This window comes from Symphalangus syndactylus, chromosome 7 (assembly GCF_028878055.3).
Source record: "Symphalangus syndactylus isolate Jambi chromosome 7, NHGRI_mSymSyn1-v2.1_pri, whole genome shotgun sequence".
NCBI classification, from domain to species: domain Eukaryota; kingdom Metazoa; phylum Chordata; class Mammalia; order Primates; family Hylobatidae; genus Symphalangus; species Symphalangus syndactylus.
Genome location: NC_072429.2, coordinates 128,295,573 through 128,316,818, shown reverse-complemented (window position 1 = coordinate 128,316,818; position 21,246 = coordinate 128,295,573).

Here is a 21,246-nt window from a genome sequence, read left to right as displayed (position 1 = left end):
AACTTAGTGTTCATGACCTGTGTCTATACAAAGCCTACACAAATTTTTTAAAAAGCTCACCTACGAGAGGGAGAACTGGTAACTGGTTCTTACCAGAAGAGTATGTGTGGTTGTGATACAGTTTTTAAAAGATGTGTTATATCAGAGTATATTCAAATGTTGATGGGAAAGAATCTCACGGAATGAGATTTTATGTAGGGAGAAAATAGATTGTTGATGGTGTGACGTCTTCTGAGAAGAAGAGAAGGAATGAGACCCAAAGTGTAAGAGGAGAAAGGGGTCTTGAGCAAGAGAAACTACTCTTCTATTAATACAAGAGTAGAGTTAAAAAAAAAAAAAAAAAAAAACAGCTTAGGTAGCTTTTGTAGGTTTGTAGCAGGGAAGTTGAGAGTGTCTGGATGATTTTTGTTTTCTCTGAGAAACCCCATGCCAGCTCATCTGCTAATAGTGAAATGGGGGAAAATAGTGGGAAGTGGAGTTCTAAAGAGAAATAGAGGGGATTTGAAACAATTGTGAAAAGTTGGAGACAGTATCAGCCAGAGAAACATATAAGTATTCCCAAGGTCCAGTGGAAGTTGTGGGATGGCTCCAATGTGCTCACTGTTCTTGACAATTTGTTTGCCCCTCCTAATTCTCCAGAGGCTGACTGTACTGCTACGTCGACCATCTCTTTTGCTTTTTGAGAGGCTTTGTCAATGGGAAGAACTAGCAGGAGATCAGAGGAAGGGAGGAAAAGAAGGTCGTGGTATTGATTGCCTTGGCTTCCTCATTGTGGGGGCTGCTAGAGTCTAGTTGTGTCTTTCAAGTGAAGGTCCTGGGTCTGCTCAGGTTGCCATGTCTCTGGGTTTGGATAACTGTTTCTCCCCTATCCCCTCTCAGACCTTGGTGTAATAAATTTACCCTGGCTGTTGCTAGTCCTGGTACTGCAAGATCCTTTGTGGGGTTCCCAAAGTAGTGCTCGCAGCTTTGTGAATAGTGGTCTTATTAAATTTTCCTAAATTAGCCAACTTTGAGTTTGCTATATGTTTCTTGCTAAGGCCTTGATTGATACATCTTATTATATTTTTTTCTCCAGCAATGCTTAACTGCCCATACATGGACAGAAAAAAGAGCTGAAGGACTTTTTAGACAGGGTCTTGTTCTGTCACCCAGGTTGGAGTGTAGTAGTACAATCGTGGCTCACTGCAGCCTCAAACTCCTGGGCTCAAGCCATCCCCGAGTAGCTGGGACTGCAGGCATATGCCACCACACCTAGCTAATTATTATTATTATTTTTGTAGAGACATACTGTCACTACATTGCCCAGGCTTAGCTCCTGGCCTCAAGGAACCCTCCTGTCTTGGCCTCCCAAAATTCTGGGATTGCAAGCATGTGCCACCATGCCCAGCTAGTTAATTTGTTTTGTAAAATTGGGTTCTTGCTATGTTGCCCAGGCTGGTCTTGAACTCTTGGCCTCAAATGATCTTCATGTCTTGGGCTCCCAAAGTGTTGGGATTATTAGTGTGAGCCATCACACCTGGCCAAGGATAGAATTTTGGTAATTAAATATGATAAAGAGACAGATGAAGAAGGGGGGGGCAGAAGATTTGGAATATGTTTGTCCAAAAGTTATTGAAATGATAGACCATACAAACTGCTTATGATAGGAAGTAAGAGGAGAAAATGGCTCCTGGCTTAGGGAGTGGGGTCAGTTTACACTAGATTTCACCATTGAGAAATGAGTGGTGTGAAGAGGTGACTAGCGAGATGGAGGGAAGTTGTGATCAGAGAGCAGGGTGGTGAGTCTGTGACTTCAGAAGTGGAGCAGTGTCAGGTGATGATGGCCCTGTAGTTAGTAGCAGAGGTGGGTAGAACAGAGCACACTTTGAGATGGAAGTTCAAGGAGCTAAGCAGTCAGGTGGATAACTCATTTATGGTCTCACTGAGGTCAACAATGATGGAGAATGAAATTTTAGGGAAACACTCTCGGTGAGGTGTCATATCTTTAGTGAATGAAATGGAGTAACTAGGAGTTTAATAGAAGACAGAAACTAGTAGACAGCAATGGTCAAAGAAAATGTCTTGATTATTAAAGGAAAAGGAATTTTAGAAAAGCATCGGGAAGCACCAAGGGAGTTATAGAATAGTGTATTTACTTGCTTCACAACTGTGAAAAGAGGTGGCTGTTGAGAGAACTGTAGGAGAAGCAATGTCCTCAGAGGAGAGCCAGGTTTCTGTCCAGGCAAGAAGGTAAAGTGAATGATAGAATATGTACGCATTATGGAGGAGTTTTCTGATGATGAAGCTGCATTCCAGACGGCAGAGCAGAAAGATGTGAAGGGGGCTCAGAAATGGACGGAGGTGAGCCACGGAGCAGTGTCCAGGGTTGAAATCTGAAGGTGCTGCTTCTGCTTAGAACTTTTACCTAAGGAAACTGATATGAGAAGTAAGATAGAGCCGTTTGTGGGGGATTATTTGTAGAGAATGGGCATTGGGCATAGCAGATGGAGGGCCTGGGTTACTCAGCTGGGGAACTCTTCTCAGTCTCAAGGGACAGACAGATAATCTATCTGATTTGGTGTCTGACTTCATCACCTCCACCTGGAAATTTGTGTAACTATTAAAAGCTGCATTCTACTCAGTTTTAAAAGGGAGATTAATACCTATGTCAGAGTTTTCACCAGGCTTATATGAGAGAGTGGTATGTAAACAATGCTTTATAAACTGCCCTGAAGCCCAGTAGACTGAGGAGGACCACTGACTCATCAGTCTCATCAAAAGCTTCAGATTCTTCTTATACCATCATTAACTCTATGCCTCAGTTTCCTGATTGGTTAAATGAAGACAACACTCACCTTGTATGATGGTTGTTTGAACAAATGAGAAAATGATATAAAGAGATTATAACAATATATGGGATGCAATGAACACACAATATATGTTACCATTGTTTTGATCATAATCATCATGATCATCTATGATCATTGTCATTATTGAATTGAAATATGTATTAATAAGCATGTATAGTTATAGAATGTTTAAGCTGCATAGGGCTTTATAAATAATGTAATCAAACCTTTCATTTTGTAGAAAAAGCAAGAAATGAAAAATTAACTTGCCTTAGGTCATATAGTTGGTCGGTGGCTAAACCCAGTCTAGACACCGAGGCTGTGAATTTTTGTGTGTGCACACACAGACACACACACACACACAGGAGAAAAGACAATTTAACTGGAAAGGTGGATTTTGAAATACACTCAGCAAATGAGATTTCTGGTCATGGCTGGTTGGCAGTGGAAATGACAAGTACCGTAATTGGTACATGCCCCTGTTGAAACTAGAACATAGACCACTAGGCTTAGAAAAGGCCATGTGTCAACAACTTCCTCTTTTTCTCCATTCCAAAATAAAGTCTTTTAAGTTATATATCACCCTGGAAAGGCCATCTGTCTAAAATTGCTTAGGCTTGGGAAAGAGGTTTTTAGGTCAGATGTAGTACTTTTATTCCACTTGAACTTTATTTTTTTCCTTCCTCTTGAGATCTGAAATTCAGTGATCTTTGTCACAATTCATGATCCCAAGGAAGTTAAAAAATACTTACCATATAATAACCAAGAAGCAGAACATCTAAGTGAAAGATTTCTATATTTGTAGCTCTGGAAAATCAACAAAAGAGAAAGCTGGTTAATTTTCAGTAGAGATGGGGACAGAGAAGACTTCTGTTTGTGCCCTTCTAGGGGTGACTTCCTTTGGAACTGCAGCTGCCCTCTTCTGAGAACTGTCCATTCCCCAGCCCTCATCAAAGAATGAGCCATGATAGTCCCTTATGAACTGCAAACCCACTCCTGCTGTTCTGGCTAATTAGATCAATGATAAATGCTTGACCTGAGATGGCCTGTCTTATTCTCTCCTTTGGGAATTTGACTCCCTTGGGAGTTAAAATAGCAGTTAGTCCCTGCTAGCTGCTTGAAATAAGAAGCTGAATGGCAGCTGTCTTCTATGAGCACGGAGAAGCAGAAAAAGATGATCAGCAGAAGGAGAAGGAGAAGCATATGATGTATTAAGTCACTGTAATTCTGAGTTTGTTTATTACTACAGCTAGTATATTCTCACTAATACAGATAGAGGGAAAATGTGCTATCAAATAAATAAAAGATGTTTATACCTTAAAACCCAACAATTCCACTTCTAGGTATATAACCAAGGGGAAACTTTATATATTTGCAAAAGGAAATAGAAATGAGATAAAAAAGCAGACAATGTTAATCAATTAAAGAATGAATACATAAATTGTGATACAGATGGTCATTACACAGCACTTACAATAAATGAAATAAAGGTATATCTATCAACATGGTTAAGTATCAGAAGTATAATATTGAGTAAAAACAGATATAGAAAGATATATGAGTATTAATTATGCCTAATTTTAAAATAGGATAAATATAGCATAATGTTATAATTAGTAAAATCAGGCGATGAACACATGGTACCATTTGAAATATTTCGCACCTTAAAAAATGAACTAAATAAAGCCATCCTTAAAAACACTTATCTACACCAATCCTCATCTACACTCACTGCTAAGGACAAACATTGTTAAGTTTGGGTCAATTCTTAGCCACTTAATTTTTTTAGGCCTTTTTAAAAATAATTTTCAATAGTAGGGACAATTTGACTGTAGAGTCAGACAGCTTTAGGTAGAGACACTAATGGTTTTGCACTGACAACTTTCTTAACCCCTCAGAGTCTTAATTCCTTTATCAACTTGCAGAATGAACTGTAAATTTGATGTTGATAAATAGACACAAGTAATATTAACATACTATGCATTTTACATAAAATGGCACAGTGGTTGATATGCATGTTCAACACAATGTAGATATAATTTGTATCAGTATTTTCCCTAAATTCATAACAGAAATATTTTCTTATGTTATTAAAAACTCTTCACTAATAATAATTTGAAAGATGAATAAAATTTTATTGAATAAATATTACACAATTTACTTAACTATTTTTAATACTTTATTTCGAAACATTTATTTCTATAAATTTCTCCTTAATGAACATTTTTGTGCAAGTACAGTTGACCCTTGAACAATGCAGAGGTTAAGGGGTTACCAATCTCTTGTGCAGTTGAAACTCTGTGTATAACTTTTGACTCCCCCAAAACTTAACTACTAATAGCCTACTGTTGACTGGAATCCTTACTGATAAACAGTCAATGAACACATATTTCATATGCTGTTCTCATTATATACTGTGTTCCTATAATAAAGTAAGCTAGAGAAAAGAAAATGTTATTAAGAAAATTATAAGAGAGATAAATATATTTACTATTCATTAAGTGGAAGTGGATCATCATAAAAGTCTTCATCCTTGTTATCTTCATGTTGAGTAGGTTTAGGATGAAGAGGAATAGAGGGGTTGGTCTTGCTGTTTCAGGGTGGCAGAGGTGGGAAGAAAATTCCTGTATAAGTGGATTCAGACAGTTCATACCTGTGCTATTTAAGGGAAAGCTAGTCTTTTCCGCAGTTTATATTGTGTTTAACATATCTAATTATTCAACAAAATAATCACTGAAATTAGAATTAATGGGTTAAATGTCACTTATATTTTAAAACTTCTGATACGTATTTTCTTATTGTCTCATAATAGTGTTGGACATCTTATAGCTCTGTGACCCTAAGTGATTTATTATATCCTCAGCCCTCAGTCAGTTTTTTCTTCATCTTAAACTGAGATTTAAAATAGTAGCTATATCACAAGATATGAGACTAAAATAAAACAACACACACAAAGAACTTATGACAGCTCCTAAGACATAGTACTCAATAAATATTAGCTGTCTTATGAATACTTTGCCTTGAATAATAGTGTGTCTGTACAGTACCTTCTAGCTAATTTAATAGAAAAAAATTAACTCACTCTAGTTTTAACTTGTATTTCTCTGATTACAAAACATGTGGATATATTTCTCATTATTAGTCGACTGGAATTACTATATACAAATTTTATAAGCCTTTAATTTATACTTATTTACTGAGACTTTAGAGTTTATCTCGATTGATTCTACCTGCTTTTTATGTAGTGAGCCTATCCACCGTTTGTTAGTTATATTAATGTAAATACTTTTCTCCAGATATAATGGAGATTTTTTCTAAAATAACTTTAAAATTATGACAGGAAATACAATTATAAGAAACAAATTTTGTTTTTTCAAGTGCAATTACATTCCAATTTGCAAAGGCTGGGCCAATGATTCCAGGCCTTTCTTCCTGGACTCCTTTCTTCCCATCCCCTTTGTCTCGTAGTGCTTCCTTCTGTAATCTTACCTCTGTCATTCACTAGGATTTCATTAATGGATCTTGTTATTATATCTCTGAAGGAGAATAAAAACCTTTTCTTATTGCATCATGGTTTGAATGTAAAAGACTCCTCTAGATTCTTTCCTCTCAGTTATGGTTTCACCCTCTCCCCTCCCAAGGATGTGTCTCATTCACAATTAGCCTACAGCACAATGGTAGTTGATACCCAGGACACTTGTTATAGGCTCAATATGGCTGTTCCATGGGTCTGTAGCTGACAGTACCTCTGAATTGTGTCAAAGCCTCTGCTTCAGTTCAGTGGCTCAGTGTGAGGTGAGATCCTTATTGTGATCCCAGTATGAACATGCCTAAAGATGGAAGTAATGGGGCCGGGTGCGGTGGCTCATGGCTGTAATCCCAGCACTTTGGGAGGCCGAGGTGGGCGGATCATGAGGTCAGGAGATCGAGACCATCCTGGCTAACACCCTGAAATGCCGTCTATACTAAAAATACAAAAAATTAGCCAGGCATGGTGGCAGTCACCTGTAGTCCCAGCTACTCAGGAGGCTGAGGCAGGAGAATGACATGAACCCAGGAGGCGGAGCTTGCAGTGAGCCGAGATCACGCCACTGCACTCCAGCGTGGGCGACAGAGCAAGACTCCGTCTAAAAAAAGAAAAAAGATGGAAGTAATGGGGTGTAGAGGTGGAGCTCCAGAACTGCATTAATTTCCTATTGCTACTATAACAAATCACCACAAACTTGGATGCTTAAAACAATACAAAAGTTTTATCTTATATTTCTGGATGTCAGAAGTCTGAAGCAGGTTTCACTGAGCTGTAAACAAGGTGTTGGGAGGATTGCTTTTCTTCTGGAGACTTTAGGGCAGAATCCATTTTCTTGCCTTTTCCAGATTCTAGAGGCTGCCTCCATTCCTTGGCTTGTGACTCCTTCTTCCATCTTCAAAGCCAGCAGTGAAACATCTTCAAGCAATCTCTGCTTCTTTCATCATTTCTCCAACTTTGACTCTTCTGCCTTCTCTTTAATCTTAAAGGCCACTCTGATTATACTGGACCTTCCTGGAAAATTTATAGTCATGTCCTCATCTCAAGAACCTTAATCTAATTGCATATGCAAAATTCTTTTTTCCACAGGGGTAACATTTTCACAGGTTCTGGTAATTAAGCTATGGACATGGTTGGAGGGCCATGTTACACCTGTCATAGTCTTATGTATGACTCTCCAAGATGCACACCATCCCACATGTGGAATACATTTACTCTATCTCAGCATCCCCCGATGTCAATCCATTACAGCATCAACTCAAAGTTTACCTTCTCAGCTAAATCTCATCAACTCAAAAGTCCCAAGTTTTATCATCCATATAATCAAAATGTGTATGGGTGACACTTAGATTCAATCAATTCTGGGACAAAATATATCTTGTTGGGCCTATGAAATTAGAAAATATGTGCTCTGCTCTTAAAAGACAATGATGTGGTAGGCATAAGGTAATAATCATAAACATTGCCATACAAAAATGGAGAAAATAAAAAGGAAACAGGAGTTACCAGTTCTAGCAATTTTAAAATCTATCCTGACAAACTTAATCAGATTTTAAGGCCTAGGCATAATTCTCTGAGGTTCATGACCCTGCCCACTGGGCTTATAGCTCCACTATTACAGTTTTCCCTTTTTCATAAAAAGTAGTATGTATTTGTAACTAAGGAATTATTTCAGCATGCTTCCTTCTGGTAGAATTTTGGGATTCTGATAGCATTTTTTTTCATTTCATCTCTGATTTGTTTCTTTCAATCCAAACTGGCAGTGTTTTTGCTGGTATACAATTCTTAAAAACCTTGTGGGTCTCCTATGTATGTCATGGAATTCATTTTATTAGGTAAGAAACTCCTCCACAAATCTTTCCTAGATAATCCAATCTCTATTTTTGGCTTCTGCTGAGATGGCTAAAGGGACCCATGAGCAATTAACGTACCCAATTTCTTCAAAAAGCCTTTTGTGTGATTGAACACAATAGAACCCTATAACCTTTTGATCCTTCTAAGGCACTGGCAAAAGATTGTCTAGCCACACCCACACCCTTGACTTTCTCTTCAGAGTACACATTTCTGACAGTGAAGCTCCAATTTTTTTTTTTTGTTTGTTTGATCTGGATAGGCTACATCAAGTCCTGGTTTCTTTTTGTTTAACAGTTTTTCTGTCAACTTATATTTTCCCACTCACATTCTACTATAGGCAATGAGAAGAAACAAGGCCACAACTTAAGCACTTTGCCTGGAAATCTTTTGAGCTAAATATCCAAGTTCATCACTCTCTTCAGCTCTAATTTGTTTCTAGTTTCTCTGTTTCATTCCATCAGTCCAAGTGTCTTTTCCTATGCCAGTACCATGCTGTTTTGCTTATTATAACATAGTAATGTAATTTGAAGTCAGGTAATGTGATTTCTTCAGCTTTGTTCTTTTTCCTGAGAATAGCTTTGGCTATTCTGGGTCTTTTGTGATTCCATATAAATTTGAGGATTATGTTTTCTATTTCTGTGAAGAATGTCCTTGGTATTTTGATAGGGATTGCATTGAATCTGTAGATTGCTTTGGATCATATGAACATTTTAACAATATTGATTCTTCCAATCCATAAACATGGAATATCTTTTCATTTTTGGGGGGTGTCCTCTTCAATTTAGTTCATCAGTATTTTATATTTTTCATTGTAGAGATCTTTCACTTCTTTGGTTAAATTAATTCATAGGTATTTAGTTTTACTTGTGGCTATTGTAAATGAGATTGCTTATTTGATTCCTTTTTTAGAGTGTTCACTGTTGGCATATAGAAATGCTACGGATTTTTGCATGTTGATATTTGTATCCTATACATTTACTGAATTTGTTTATCACTTCTAACAGATTTTTGGTGGAGTCTTTAGGTTTTTTTCAAATATAAGATCATATTGTCTGCAAACAAGAATATTTTGACTTCTTCCTTTCCAATTTGAATGCCCTCCATTTCTTTCTCTTGTCTGGTCGTTCTAGCTGGGACTTCCAGTACTCTGTTTATAACAGTGGTGGAAGTGGGCCTTCCTGTCATATCCTGATCTTAGAGGGAAGGCTTTCAGTTTTTACCCATTTAGTATAATACTAGCTTTGGTCTGTCATATATGGCTTTTACTATGTTGAGATATACTCCTTCTATACGCAGTTTTTGGGGTTTTTTTGTGTGTGTGTTTATCTTTTCCAGAAACTAACTTTCTGTTTTGTTGATATTTTGTGTTATTTTCTTTGGTTCAATTTCATTTATCTCCTTTCTGATCTTTATTCTTTTTTGTCTACTAATTTTAAATTTGGTTTGCTCATGCTTTTGTATTCCTTTAAGATGTATCATTAGGCTATTTATTTGATATTTTTATTTTTTGATGTGGGCACTTATAGCTATAAATTTCCCTCTTAGTGCCACTTTTACTATATCCCATAGGTTTGGATATGTTGTGTTTGTATTTTTTTCTTTCAAGAAACTTTTAAATTTTCTTCTTAAGTTCTACATTGGCTCATTAGTCATTTGGGGGCATATTGTTTATTTTCCATGTGTATAGTTTCCAAGTTTCCTATTGTTATTGATCACAGGTTTTATTCCATTGTGGTCAGAGAAGATGCTTGATATTATTTCAATTTTTTGGAATGTTTTAAGACTTGCTTTGTGACTTAACATATGGTTTATCTTTGGGAATAATCTATGTGCTGAGGCGAATGTGTATTCTTCAGCCGTTGGATGAAATGTTCTGCCTATATCTATTAGGTCCATTTAGTCTATAGTGGAGATTAAGTTCAGTGTTTTCTGTTTGTTTTCTCTTTGGAAGATCTGTACAGTCCTGTAAATGGGGTGCTGACATCTCCAGCTTCTATTGTATTGGGGTCTCTCTCTCTCTCTCTTTAGCTCTAATAATATTTCCTTTACATATCTGGGTGCCCCAGCATTGGGTACATATATATTTACAATTGTTATATCCTCTTGTGGAATTGGCTCCTTTATCATTATATAATGACCTTCTTTGACTCTTCTTAGAGTTTTTGTGGTGAATTGATTTTGTCTGATATACGTATACCTACTCCCGGTCTTCTTTGTTTCCATTGGTATGGAATATCATTTTCCATTGTTGTATTTCCAGTCTATTTGTATCTTTTTAGGTGAAGTGCATTGTAGGCAACGGATCATTGGGTCTTGTTTTTTAATCCATTCAGCCACTCTATTTCTTTTAATTAGAGAATTTAGTCCATTTACATTCAATGTTATTATTGCTAAATAAGGACTTACTCTTGCTATTTTGTTACTTTTTTTCTGGTTGTTTTGTGGTCTTTGTTCTTTGCTTCCTTCCTGTCTTCCTTTTAGTGATGGGAATTTTCTCTGGTGGCATGATTTAATTTCTTACTTTTTAATGTTTTGTGCATCTGTTGTACATTTTTTTATTTGAGATTACTATGAGGCTTGCAAATATTATCTTACAACCCATTATTTTAAACAGATGACAATAACACTGATTGCAAAATAAAACAAACATAAAATAGGAAAACTAAATAAAACTCTATACTTTAGTAGTTGAGAAAAAATGGTGGATAGGAGGCAGGAATAACTTGTAGTTCCCACTCAGATTGACAGAGCAGCATGTGGAGACTCACATTGTGAACTTTTGCTCCAAAACTACCACAGCAACATACCAGGAAAGCCAAGAGAATTCACAGACCCTTTGAAGGAAGTGGCTTGCCACTGCAGGCTCTGTGAGACAGCTGAAAAACTGGGAGTGCCAAGTGTGAGAGAGAGAATGTCCACCCCTGAACACATATCCTCACTGGGGAACCTGAAGGTCCAGATCACAGGAGAAAATTTGACCTTACCCAGAGCTGAAAAAAAGTTAGAGAGCTTAGTGAAATATAGGGATAGAGGAAGCGGTGAGAAGAAGCCTGTGGGCACTTTCAGTCTCCAGGGAAGCCATTTCTGATTTTGTCTAACAGGGGTCCTTGGGGAGGGCTGCCAGTGAAATTGGAGAAAGACCACAGGGAGAAGGAAACTTCCAGCTGAACTTTGTAACAATTTTGACCAAATGCAAAGATTCCTGGACATAGTCAAGGGAGGGAGCAAACAAACGGAGTACAGGTTCAAGCACAGAAGCTACAGTAGGCAGGGAAGTAGGAAACCTGAAAGCCCTGCTTGCTTTCTCAGTGGGAAGCTCATAGCCTGGGGCGAGTTCTTAGCCCTGCTCACCAGCTGCCTGGAAATAAACTTGGTGCTGTTGGGGGGCATGGTGGGAGTGAGACTGGCCTTTTGGGCTGCATGGGAGTTGGATGAGGCCTGTCACTGACAGATTTCCTCCACTTCCACGGAAGCCTGTATGATGCAGCAGAAGCAGCTATAATCCTGGTGGGAACATAACTTCACTGGCCTGAGAACCACACCCCCATTCCCTATAGCAGCTGCAGTAAGCCCCACCAAAGAAGAGTCTGAGCTCAGACATACCTAACCTTGTTCCCACTGATGGTCTTTCTCTACCTGCCCTGGTAGTCGATGACGAAGGACATAATTTCTTGGGAGCTCTATGGCCCCATTCACCACCCGAGAAACTCAAATACTTATCCAGGTGACACTAGGACAAACTTGTATCCTCCCCGTACTATCACAGCTGATGGTCTATTGAAAGTACCACCTCCAGGCTGGAGGCAAACCAGCACAAAACTAGCACACTAAACAAAAATACAACTAAGGACCCCCACAGAGTCCACTTCATTTTCCTGCTGCCTCCACTGGAGCAGGTGCTGGTATCCACAGCTGAGAGATCTGAAGACGGGTCATATCACAGGACTCTTTGCAGACACTCCCCAGTACCAGCCCAGAGCCCAGTAGCTCCACTGGGTGGCTAGACCCAGAAAAGAAATAACAATCACTGCAGTTCAGTTCTCAGGAAGCTCCATCCCTAGGGGAAAGGAAAGAGCACCACATCAAGGGAGCAACGTATGAGACAAAAGAATCTGAATAGCAGCCCTTGTGTCCTCAATCTTACCTCTGACAAAGTCTACCCAATTGAGAAGGAACTAGAAAAGCAATTCTGGTAACGTGACAAAACAAGGTTCTTTAACACCCCCAAAAGCTCACACTAGCTCACCAACAATGGATCCAAACCAAGAAGAAATCTCTGAGTTGCTAGAAAAGGAATTCAGAAGGTCAATTATTAAGCTACTCAAGGAGGCACCAGAGAAAAGTGAATATCAACTTAAAGAAATTTAAAAAAAAGTTACAGGATACGGATGAAAATGTCTCCAAAGAAATAGACAACATAAATTAAAAAAAAAAAATCACAACCTCTAGAAATAAAAGACACACTTAGAGAAATGGAGAATACACTGGAAAGTCTCAACAATAGAATCAAACAAGTAGAAAAAGAGCTTTAGAGCTCAAAGACAAGGCTTTCAAGTTAACCTAATCTGACAAAGACAAAGAAAAAAGAATAGGCCAGGTGCAGTGGCTCATGCCTGTAATCCCAGCACTTTGGGATGGGAGGCTGAGGTGGGTGGATCACAAGGTCAGGAGATCAAGACCATCCTGGCTAACATGGTGAAACCCCATCTCTACTAAAAAATACAAAAAATTAGCCGGGTGTGGTGGCAGACACCTGTAGTCTCAGCTACTCCAGAGGCTGAGGTAGGAGAATGGCATGAACCCATGAGGTGGAGCTTGCAGTGAGCTGAGATCATGCTACTGCACTCCAGCCTGGACGACAGAGCGAGACTCTGTCCAAAAAAAAAAAAAAAGAATAAAAAAAATGAACAACGTGTCCAATAAATTTGGGATTATGTTATACATCCAAACCTAAGAATAATTGGTGTTCCTGAAGAAGAAGATAACTATAAGTGTGGAAAACATATTTGAGAGAATAAGTGAGAAAACTTCCCTGGCCTTGTTAGATATCTATACATCCAAATACAAGAAGCTCAAAGAATACCTGGGATATTGATCACAAAAAGATCATTGCCTGGGCACATAGTCATCAGGTTATCTGAAGTCAAGATGAAGGAAAGAATCTTAAGAGCTGTGAGGCAAAAGCATCAGGTGACCTATAAAGGAAAATCTATCAGATTAGCAGTAGATCTCTCAACAGAAACCCTACAATCTAGAAGGGATTCGGGTCCTATCTTTAGCCTCCTTAAACAAAACAAATTATCAGCCAAGAATTTTGTATCCAGCTGATAAAGACTTCAGCTGAATTAAATTTAAATGAGTTTAATGTAGCAATGAACAATTTGTGAATTGGGCAGCCCCAGAATCACAGCTGTTTCACAGAGACTCCAGGAATCAGAAGTGAGGTACAGAAACAGTGAGATTGGTTACAGCTTGGCATTTGGCTTATTTGAATGCATTTTGAACATTCAGCAGTCTGTGAGTGGCTGAAGTATGGCCTCTGGGATTGGCCAATACTCAGCTATCGTTACAGGTGCATACTATTAAGTTAGGTTTTCAATTTTGTCCATTAAGCTAGGTTACAGTCCATCCACAAGGACTCAAATATATAAGTATGGAGTCTTTCTCAGGCCATATTTAGTTTGCTTTAACACAGCAAAACTAAGTTTCTTAAATGAAGGAAACATATAGTATTTTACAGACAAACAAATGCTGAGAGAATTTGCTACTACCATGCCAACACTACAAAAACTCTAAACGGATCTTTGAATCTTGGAGCAAATCCTCAAAATCCACCAGAATAGAACCTCCTTAAAGTATAAATCACACAGGACCTATAACACAATAACACAATAAAAAAAACAAAGGTATTCAGGCAACAAATGGCATGATGCATAGAATAGCACCTCTCATCACAATACCAATGTTGAATGTAAATGGCTTAAAAGCTTAATTTAAAAGATACAAAATGGCAGAATGAATAAGAATTCACTATTCAAGTATCTGCTGTCTTCAAGAGACTCATCTGACACATAAGGACTCACATAAACTTAAGCTAAATGAGTGGAAAAAGATATTCTATGCAAATGGACACCAAAAGCAAGCAGGAGTAGTTACTCTTATATGAGGCAAAACAGACTTTAAAGCAGCAACAGTTAAAAAACACAAAGAGGGACATTATATAATGACTAAAAGATTAGTCCAAAGGGAAATATCACAATGTATATGCAGCTGACACTGGAGGTCCCAAATTTATAAAACAATTACTACTAGACCTAAGAAATGACATAGACAGCAATACAATAATAGTGAGTGAATTCAATACTCCACTGACAGCACTAGGCAGGTTATCAAGACAGAAATTCAACATAGAAGCCATGGACTTAAACTATACCCTAAGACTAATGGACTTAACAGATATTTACAGAACATTCTATCCAACAACTGCAGAATATACATTCTATTCATGAGCATATGAACATCCTCCAAGATAGACCATATGATAGGCCACAAAACAAGTCTTAACAAATTTAAGAAAATCAAAATTATATCATGTGCTGTCTCATGCCACAGTGGAATAAAATTGGAAACCAACTCCAAAAGGAATCCTCAAAACCATGCAAACACATGGAAATTAAATAAGCTGCTCTGAATGATCATTGGATCAACAATGAAATCAAGATGGAAATTAAAAAATTGTTTGAACTTTATGACAATAGTGACAAAACCTATCAAAACCTCTGGGATACAGCAAAAGCAGTGCTAAGAGGAATGTTCATAGCATTAAATGCCTATATGAAACAGTCTGAAAGAGTACAAATAGACAATCTAAGATCACACCTCAAGGTACTACAGAAACAAGAACAAATCAAACTGAAACCCAGCAGAAGAAAGAAATAACCAAGATCAGAACAGAATTAAATGAAATTGAAACAAAAAATAGAAAAGATAAATAAAACAAAAAACTGTTTCTTTGAAAAGATCAGTAAAATCGATAGACTATTAGTGAGATTAACCAAAAAGAGAGAAGATCCTAATAAGCACAAATAAAAATGAAATGAGAGATATTACAATTGGTACCACAAAAATACAAAAGATCATTCAAGGCTACTGTGAGCATCTTTATTCACAAAAACTAGAAAACCTAGAGGAGCTGGATAAATTCCTGGAATATACAACCCTCCTAGATTAAACCAGGAGAAAATGGAAACTCTGAACAGAGCAGTAACAATAGTGAGATTAAAATAGTAACAAAAAATTTGCCAACAAAAAAAGTCCAGGACCAGATGGATTCACAGCTGAATTATATCAGATATTCAAATAAGAATTGGTACCAATCCTATTGACACTATTCCAAAAGACAGAGAAAGAGAAAATCTTCCCTAAATTATTCTGTGAAGCTGGTGTCACCCTAATACCAAAACTAGGAAAGGACATAACAAAAAAAGAAGACTACAATATCTCTGATGAACATAGATGCAAAAATCATGAACAAAATACTAGCTAACCAAATCCAACAGCATATCTGAAAGATATGATCAAGTGGGTTTCATACCAGGGATGCAGGGATGGTTTAACATACATGAGTCAATAAAGGTGATACACCACATAAACAGAGTTAAAAACAAAAATCACATGATTGTCTTAATAGATGCAGAAAAAGCATTTGATGAAATCTAGAATCATTTCATGATTAAAACCCTCAGCAAAAATTTGCATTGGAGGGACATACTTTAAGGTAATAAAAGCCATCTACGACAAACCCACAGCCAACATAATACTGAATGGGGAAAAGTTGAAAGCACTGTCCCTGAGAAATGGAACAAAATAAGAATGCCCATTTTCACCACTTCTACTCAGCATAGTACTGGAAGTCCTAGCTAGAGCAATCATTCAGACAAAAGAAAGAAATAAAGTACATCCAAATCAATAAAGAGGAAGTCAAACTGCTGTTTGCTGATTATATGATCGTATACCTAGAAAACCCTAAAGATTCATCCAAAAAGCTCCTAGAACTGGTAAATGAATTCAGCAAAGTTTTAGGTTGAAAAATAAGGTACACAAATCAGTAGCCCTGCTATACACCAACAGCGACCAAGCTGAGAATCAAATCAAGAACTCAACCCCTTTTATAACAGCTGCCCCCCAACAACAACAAAAAAACCCACAACTTAGAATATACTTAACCAAGGAGGTGAAAGACCTCTACAAGGAAAATTACAAAACACTGATGAAAGAAATCATAAATGATACAAACAAACGGAAACACATCCCATGCTCATGGATGGGTAGAATCAATATTTTGAAAATGACCATACTGCCAAAAGCAATCTACAAATTCAATGCAATTTCCATCAAAATACCACCATTATTTTTCACAGAACAAGAAAAAAAACTATCCTAAAATTAATATGGAACTAAAAGAGAGCCCACATAGCCAAAACAAGCCTAAGCAAAAAGAACTTATCTGGAGGCATTATATTACCTGACTTCAAACTATACTATAAGGCCATAGTCATCAAAACAGCATGGGACTGGTATAAAAATAGGTACATAGACCAATGAAACAGAATAGAGAACCCATAATTAAAGCCAAATACCTATAGCCAACTGATCTTTGACAAAACATACAAAAACATAAAGGGGGAAAGGACACCCTATTCAACAAATGGGGCTGAAATAATTGACAATCCATGTGTAGAATAATGAAACTGGATCCTCCTCTCTCTTCTAATACAGAAATCAACTCAAGAAGGATCAAATAATTAAATCTAAGACTTGAAACCATAAAAATCCTAGAAGATAACATTGGAAAAACCCTTCTAGACATTGGCTTAGGCAAAGATTTCATACCAAGTATACCAAAGCAAATGCAACACAAACAAAGATAAATAGATTGGACTTAATTAAAATAACTTCTGCACAGCAATAGAAATAATCAGCAGAGTAAACAGACAACTCACAGAGTGGGAGAAAATCTTTGCAATCTATACATCTGACAAAGGACTAATATCCAGAATCTACAAAGAACTCAAACACATCCACAAGAAAAAACAAACAATCCCACCAAAAAGTAGGCTAAGGCATGAATAGAAAATTGTCAAAAAAAAAGCTATACAAATGGACAACTAACATATGAAAAATACTCAACATCCCTAATAATCAGGGAACTGCAAATCAAAACCACAATGCAATACCACCTTATTCTGGCAAGAATGGCCATAATAAAAAAAAAATAGATGTTGGCATGAATATGGTGAAAACAGAACGGTTTTACACTGCTGGTGAGAATGTAAACTAGTACAACCACTATGGAAAACAGTGTGGAGATTCTTTGAAGAACTAAAAGTAGATCTATCATTTGATCCAGCAATCCCACTTGTGAGTATCTACCCAGAGGAAAAGAAGTCTCATACAAAAAAGATACCTACACACACATGTTTATAGCAGCACAATTCATAATTGCAAAAATATGAAACCAGCCCAAATGCCCATCAATCAATGAGTGGGTAAAGAAAATGTGAAATATCTATATCATGAAATGCCAAGGAACAAAATAACAGCATTCACAGCAACCTGGATGGAATTGGAGACCATTTTTCTAAGTGAAGTAACTAAGGAATGGAAAACTGAACGTTGTATATTCTCACTTATAAGTGGGGGTAAACTGTGAGGACTCAAAGGCATAAAAATGATACAATGGACTTTGGAGACTTGGAGGAAACGGTAGGAGGGGGTTGAGGGATAAAACACCACAGTGTACACTGCTCGGGTGATGAGTGCACCAAAGTCGCAGAAATCACCACTAAGGAACTTATCCATGTAACCAAACACCATGAATTTCCTCAAAGCCTACTGAAATTAAAAAACAGAGGAAAAAAACTTTCTATACTTTAACTTCATCCATCCAGTTTTTAACTTTTTTGTTGTTTTTTGAATCTTATTGTACTGCCTATGTCTTGCAAAGTTGTTGTGGTTATTATTATGTATTTGTTCATCAATTAGTCTTTCTATTTGAGAGTAGTTTACATGGCAAAATTACAATGTTACAGCAGTCTGTGTTTTTCTGTGTGCTATTACCAGTGTGTTTTGTACCTTGAGATGATTTCTTATTGCTCATTAATGACCTTTTCTTTCAGATTAAAGAACTCCCTTTAGAATTTTTTGTAGGACAGGTATGGTGTTGATGAAATCCTTTGGCTTTTGTTTCTGTGAAAGTCTTTATTTCTCCTTCATGCCTGAAGGATATTTTCACCAGATACGCTATTCTAGGGTAAAAGCTTTTTTTCTTCAGCACTTTAAATATGTAATGCCACTCTCTCCTTGTCTGTAAGGTTTTCACTAATAAGTTTTCTGTCAAATGTACTGGAGCTTCATTGTATGTTATTTCTTTCTTTTTATTGCTGTTTTTAGAATTATTTCTTTACCTTTTATCTTTGGGAGTTTCACTTTTAAATGCCTTGAAATAGTCTTCTCTGGGTTAAATTTGTCTGGTGGTTTGTAACCTTCTTGTACTTGAATGCTCATATCTTTCTCTAGGTTTGAGTAGTTCTCTGATATTATTCATCTGAATAAACTTTCTGCTCCTATCTCTTTCATTACCACCTTAAGACCAATAAATCTTAGATTTGCCTTTTTGAGGCTATTTTCTAAATCTTGTACGTGTGCTTCATTTTTTAAAATTTCTTCTTTTGTCTCCTCTGACTGCATTTTCAAATGGCCTGTCTTTAAGCTCACTAATTTTGATGCATTAAGTATGTGCTTTTTGTTTTTCAACTATAGAATTTCTGCTTTATTTTCTTTATTTTTAAAATTAAAAAAAATTATTTATTTTTGAGAGACAAAGTCTCACTCCGCCACCCAGGCTGTAGTGCAGTGGCATGATCACGGCTAATGGCAGCCTTGACCTCCCAGGCTCAGGTGATCCTCCCACCTCAGCCTCCTGAGTAGCTGGGACTACTATTCTGTGTTCTCTGTGCTGTCTTGAATTTCTTTGAGTTTTCTCAAAACAGCTATTTTGAATTCTCTATCTGAAAGGTCACATGTCTCTGTTTCTCCAGGATGGCTTCTTTATGCCTTAGTTAGTTCATTTGGTGAGGTTGTGTTTTCCTGAATGGCCCTGATGCTTGTAAATGTTTATTAGTGTCTGCACATTGAAGAGTTTGGCATTTATCATAATCTTCACAGTCTGGGTTTGTTTGTGCCTGTCCTGCTTTGGAAGGCTCTCCAGGTGTTCAAAGGGATTTGGGCCCCCAGCCCAATAACGCTGTGGTTCTTGGAGACCCATAGAGGTACAGCCTTGATTATCTTGGATAAGATCCAGATGAAGTCTCTGGATTACCAGGCAGAGACTCTTCTTTTTCCTCACTTTTTCCCAAACAAACAGAGTCTCTCTCTCTGTGCTGAGCCATCTGGAATGGGGGTTAGGGTGACACAAGCATCCCTATGGCCATCATCACTGGGACTGAGCTGTTTCTGACCTGAATCCTGCACAGCATTGGGTCTCACCCAAAGCTCGCTGTAACCACTACCTGCTACCACCTATATTCACTCAAGTGCCTAGTGCTCTACAATCAGCAGGTGGTGAAGCCAGCCAGGTTTGTGTCCCTTCACAATGTTGAGTTCCCCTAGGCCCTAGGCATGTCCAGAGATGCTGTCTAGAAGCCAGGGATTGGAGTGAAAAATCTTAGAAACTTATCCCATGTTCTATTATTCTGTGGCTAAGCTGGCACTCAAGCCACCAGACAGTCCTTCCCAATCTTCCCTCTCCTTTCACAGGCAGAGGAGCCTCTTCCTGTGATCACCACCACCACCACCACCATTGGCCCACAGCAAGTTCTGTCAGGCCACTGCCAGTGTTCACTTAAAGCCCCAGGGCTCTATGGTCAGCTTGTGGTAAATTCTGCAAGACCTGGGACTTACCCTTCAGGGCAGTGGGCTCCCCTGTGGCCCAGGGAAGGTCCAGAAACACTGTCCAAGAGCCTAGGCCTGGAATCAGGGACTCTAGGAGCCTACTTGGTGCTCTATCCCATTGTGGCTAAGCTGGTACCTAAGGTGCAAGACAAAGTCCCCTTTACTTTTTCTTCTGCCTTTCTCAAACAGAAGTCTTTCACTGTATCCATCACAGCTGTGAATGTGCTGGGTCGCACATGACACTAGCACATCTCAGAGCCCGAGGTACATGGTGTACTCCTTGGGATATTGCTGTTGGTTATTCAGGGTCCAAAGGCTCTTTAGTTATCAGTTGGTGAATCTTGCCAGGACTGGGTCCTTCCCTTCAAGGCAGAGGATTCCCTTTTGACCCATGATATGTCTAGAAATCTCATCCAGGAGCTAGGGCCTGGAATAGGGTCCTCGGCCTGGTTCCCTATCCCGTGGCTGAGCTGGCATCCAAGATGCAAGACAATGTCCTCTTTACTCTTTTCTCTCCTGTCCTCAAGCAGAAGAAAGGAGTCACTTTGGTTGCTGCCAGCTCTGCTGGCTAGGGTTGGGACAGGGGTGGTGCAATCACTCCCTTAGCAGCCCTGTTGGATATCTCTGTAAGTCACATGCTACCCTAGACTACTTGCTCTAAATGCCAGCACTAGGAGTTGCCTAAGAATTGCAGTCCTGTGTCCTAGACTGCCTTTCAAGTTGACTTAGGACCCCATAGCACTTTGGTCCATGGTGGTGAGACCTGCCATGAAATTCAAGTTCCTGCTGCTGGGATGGATGATTCCCCTCTGGCTAGGTCTGACCCAAATGCTCCTGCCATGCATGGGCACTGGCTGCATTCAGCCTGGCTTTTTCCTCCATTGTGATAGGGCAGCTCTGAGTTCAGTGTAATGTCCCCCAGTCATTTCACTCTCCCTCCTGCAAATGCAGAGACTCTCTGTGCCTCATGGCCACTGCCTAGGGATGAGGGAGGGGTGGTGTCCATAATTCAAGACAGTCTTCTATCTACTTCAGTGCCTCTTTCAGTGAAATAAAGTCACAAACTGGGTACTGTGTGATTGCTCA